This window comes from Mytilus edulis, chromosome 11, assembly GCF_963676685.1.
Source record: "Mytilus edulis chromosome 11, xbMytEdul2.2, whole genome shotgun sequence".
Taxonomy (NCBI): Eukaryota; Metazoa; Mollusca; class Bivalvia; order Mytilida; family Mytilidae; genus Mytilus; species Mytilus edulis.
This window is the reverse complement of record NC_092354.1, coordinates 7909776-7914671: the sequence shown is the minus strand read 5'-3', so window position 1 is coordinate 7914671 and position 4896 is coordinate 7909776. Positions and strand designations below refer to the sequence as shown.

The following is a 4896-nucleotide window of genomic DNA, read 5'->3' as shown; positions in this document are numbered from 1 at the left end:
CAAAGCCTGCCAAAGAAGCAAAAAAGGATTCATATGTGGAAAAAAGGAAGATTATTGAAGCCGATGGAAATGCCATTGGTATCAACAATGAAAGTGCCAGTGGTTAGTATGATGGAATACAGCAGTAATTTCTAAATAAATAGTACATGTATGTACAATAGTTTTATGAAATCTTCAAAATCAATAGGATGAGGGGCCTCGGTGGCTGAGTATTCTTAGTAGTTCATCTACTGTAATCACTAGCCAGTAAACACTGAGGTTGTGAGTTCGAACCCCGCTCCTGTGGGAGCACTCGACTCTAATTTTAATTGACACGAAATAGACCATGTGTGCTGAAAGTGGCGTTAAAACTCCAACAATAAATCAATCAATCACAACTCTTATGCCTGGACAATCTTGTAATTAAGGGATAAAGGGCCCCAAATACAGAAGGCGAGGTAGTGCCATTTGTTTTCTCATATCTGTTTGTGGCAGGGTTATACTTTAGTGGGTTTATACACAGTTATACTTATTAATGATCATTTAATTGTTATGCTCTATGTATTTGTAGAATCAATGCTGCAGAGCCATGATGATAGTTCTGCTGGTGAGGAAGAAGGTATGTTTAAGTAATAATCTGACAGCTGCAATAAGACAATAAAAGAAAAGAATAAAAAAAGGGCATTTTAGTTTTCAAACTTCCTGATGGGAGTTTTTCCACAAGTTACACAGAAAGAAAAAAAGAATGAAAAAATTGATCCGATCTCTTTCCACACGGAATTCAAATAATGATAGTTTGTAATCAGGTTGACTGCTTATAATGCAAAATACACATTAATAAAAAAGTTTTTAAAATGAACAATACACACTGATCGTTTCTTTATTTCCCAATGTAAATGAAAGAAACACAAACCATTTCGTACCACAAAAAGAAGAGGAGAAAATTAAACATTTCCGGATCTATTTCTGGCCAAATGACCCCCAGCATAGATTTGTTGGATGTCGCGTAAGAAAAGATGAACCTCATGACTTGAAAGTCAGGCCTTAAATCACTGCCTTTAAAAAAATAATATCTTTGTTTCGTCAAAAATAAAGTAAAATTAATACTTCCGTTATATAAACAGGATTTAATACAAATATTTGAAGATAAAGTACGCATAAAACGTTGCTTGCAACACAAATTTATCTGTGATCTGCCAATCTATAAATTAAACCAGATGCTCCGCAGGGCGCAGCTTTATACGACGCAGAGGTTGAACCCTGAACGGTTGGGGCAAGTATGGACACAACATGCAAACTGGATTCAGCTCTAAATTTGGATTGTGATTGAATAGTTGACACAGCATAGGTTTCTGACACAGAATGAATGTGGTCTAGTAAACTTAAATATTTTTTTTGCCTTTGAGCAATTCACTATGCTGTTGAATATTAATCCTCTCAAAAAAATGTTTGAAGAAATTTTCTTTTTATTTATGAAATCTGAAATGAGAAAAATTTAACTCCCCCCCCCCCTTTTTTTCACATCCCCCTTTCCCTCTTTCCAAAACTGATCTCAGTTCAAATTTCTAATGGAGTTTGCAACAATAACTACTCATTTATACACATCATAAAATATTAAAATGTAAAATAAAGTGCTTGTTATCACTGAATGGTAAAGATTGTTTTAATTTATCAGTTGGTAGTAAAAGTAATTATATATTGTATATTGCATAAAACAATGATTTAAGTTGATTCAACTACTATTCTGGACAAAGAAAGATAACTCCAATTGAATTTTTTTTTATATCTTGACAGAAACTATTTAATAAAGAGTTACTTTTCAATTTCAGATTATATGAAATTTCTTCAAGATCACTGCCGGCAGAGAGCCTACATGTTACAGATAAAAAAATGTCAAAATATCAACTGTTGTCGTCCTTCTAGATCAGGAATTACATTTCCATGGGTGCCAGATCCAATGATGCAAGTTGACAAAAATCACTACGAACCTTTTGAAAAAGTACTAGGAACTGACACAAATGAGTCTGATAAACCTTCAGCCCAAAATACAAAGACATCAGTTGTTGCTGAACAGATGCAGGTAAAACTTTAAGTGGTCTTGATAAATAATTATTCAAGAAAAAGCTAGTACTATAAAGACATGAATCGATTTATAAATATATTTTTATTATCTGACAAACAAGATGCAAACTAAACTTTAAAAAATGAACAATACAAATCTTTGTTTTTTACACATGTTTAATACTTTAAAATAACACTGGAATATCTGTTGTTTATTTTTCAGGGCATTCGTAATGCTGGTTTAGTTGGACAAAATGTCAGACGCACAGTTGCATGTTATGAGTGTGGTAAACCACGTTGCATCTATGCAAAACAATAAAAACCTTAACAAGCAGAGAAGCCAGGACATTGAATAGAATGTTAGAGAAACATGATTAAACCTGTGGCTGTATCATTGTTCCAGAAGGTATTAAACTTTAATATTGATATCCTATGTACAACATTTTTATAAAGGTTTTGTAGTCCAACATTTAAGTATTCAAATCCAATGTCTTCATGTCTGAACTCAAAAGTACTCCTTATTGAAAAAAATAAATCATGGAGAACAGCTATATTTATTTTACACATACAAAAGTGCCAGGCATATTAAAAGAGTTAAATATCCTGGTAATCCAAGTTGTATATAAGGACAAATATAAATGCTTAAAAGGATCATGGGCAACATTGAACCGACAGACTTTTTACAATTAATTTCCATGTTTTTACAATATATTATATTGAAGCAGTTTAAAAAATAGAATGCATATATATGGAGAGTTGTCTCATTGGCATACCACATCTTCTTACTTTTTATATACTAAGGGTACATAAAGACAGTTATCTGCTCTTTGTTGTCTCTTTGACATATTCCCCTTTTCCATTCTCAATGTTATTGGAAATATTGAAATGGATTGTTGTAATTTCTTTGTTGCAATTTAAACTACTGTGATTTATCTTGCAGATGACACACTTCATGGTATAGTTCACACTAGGCTGCAAATGGATTGCAGAACTCCTGTGGAATTTAGTTACTATGCTGACAACACTCCAATAAGACTACAGAAGGACATTTGTTGTATTGTGCATCACCTAATTCTGAAAAAAGATGCTGAAGAACTGGCCAAATTCAAAGTTGTACTCCCTATTTGTAATGATTGCAAGAAAGTGGGAAACCCATTATAAAAAGAAACCCCAAGACAAACTAACATAAATCAATCAATGGATGTATTGTTGACGTTAAAAAACTGTCATGAATGAACATGTATATAAAAACACAACTACAGGACCATATTTTTTTTAAACTTGACAGAGAACTTTATAAATTTAAACCATTTATTTTCAGAGTTTATTCTCTATGGGTTCTTGGAAAAGAACCAATTACAAATATTGTTAGAAATTTCAAAACAATCAGTTGTCTTATATATTTTTTTAAGTTCCCATGTTTGTTCTCAATTGAGGAAGATTCAATTCCAGGTTGATTTTTATTTATTGAAAACACTCTTTAATAAACAATAATCAATAAACAATAATCCTGGACAGGTATCTATAGCTTTAATATCTACATTTTTCTGATGAAATACTTAACTCATCAAAGCAGTCTAGTCAGGAAGAATATATATATATATATATAAGTCTATAAAAAGGACCAAAAAATATTTAGGCTGATATATATATGTGTCTGTCAGAAATGTGAATATTTTTCTTTAATTTTTAAAACAATTCTAGTCATTCCTTGTTTATAAGTGTTCCAGTATTTCAATATCATATACCATATATTTATGTCATATATTTGATAATGACACTATGTTATAGTTTAAAATTTGATTAAAAGTTTTTAATCTGAAAATGCCTGTTTATTTCACATAGGTTTTCAGTGTTTGTTGTTTTAAAATGTTGTTTTCTGCAGGAGAGACTTGGTTTGTGTAACTGCTTATGTAAACTTTATTTTGGCTGATAAAATAAAATATTTTTCCTACCTACCGGCCCTTCACTCTGAAGGTACAGTCGGAAAACTGCAAACAAACATATTTTTAAGGTTGGCCTCATTTCATTTTTTTTTCATGTTTTTATTTCATTTTTTTTAGTACAACTTTAATACTAAGGCTTTTCTACCTCAGGTGTATTGGGGAAAAGTTTTAGGATTTTGGTCCGCAATGCTCTTCTATGTCGTACTTTATTTGGCCTTTTTAACTTTTTTGGATTCGAGCGTCACTGATGAGTCTTCTGAAGACGAAACGCGCGTTTGTCGTATACTTAATTTAGTCCTGCTATCTATGATGAGTTTATTTAGATATGTATGTGATGATTCAAGTGCTTTCTTCATGTACTTTAACCTCGCTTGAAACTTATCTCAACCCTTTAGATATAAAATGAACAATACAGACACATTCTTACTGATAAACCAGTTTGTTTGTTTGGTTTCCATCCAACATGATACATATAATGTCTCTGTTAGAATTAAGTTGGTTATGAAATAATTTTGACACATCACAAATAAAAATAAAGTATATTAGACTCAGTTTTCACCACGTGACAAAATTGATAGAAGGTATTGGTTGGAGCATTTATCACTACCATTTCCAGTGAAGATTTACACTCACCATCATGGAAATTATTTTGGAAACTTTGTTTTTATATGGGAAATTGATGAAGACCTGAAGCACGGTGATTGTGACTTGGAAGCAATTGATGTTGTACGAGAAGGTTTGCCAATGTTTTCAACAAGAGCTATGCGAAGGGAATTTATAAATCGCTACACCTCAGCTGGTTCACAATACAAACCTGCTATTTTGAGGGATGTTTTCCGGTTTTTGACTCAAGACTCCTCTGCTGCAAAAACATCTAAGCAGTCAGAGGTCGATGAAAGGGTATGTGAAT

The 4896-nt window shown here is 32.1% G+C and overlaps 1 long non-coding RNA gene across 1 annotated transcript; it reads left to right on the top strand.

Annotated features, from left to right (window-relative positions):
* The first annotated feature begins 1844 nt into the window (after positions 1 to 1844).
* On the top strand, positions 1845 to 3342 carry LOC139494742 (uncharacterized). The gene is made up of 3 exons (XR_011657131.1): positions 1845 to 2059; positions 2264 to 2446; positions 2981 to 3342. It is a non-coding gene; the product is annotated as an uncharacterized lncRNA (long non-coding RNA).
* Positions 3343 to 4896: the final 1554 nt, after the last annotated feature.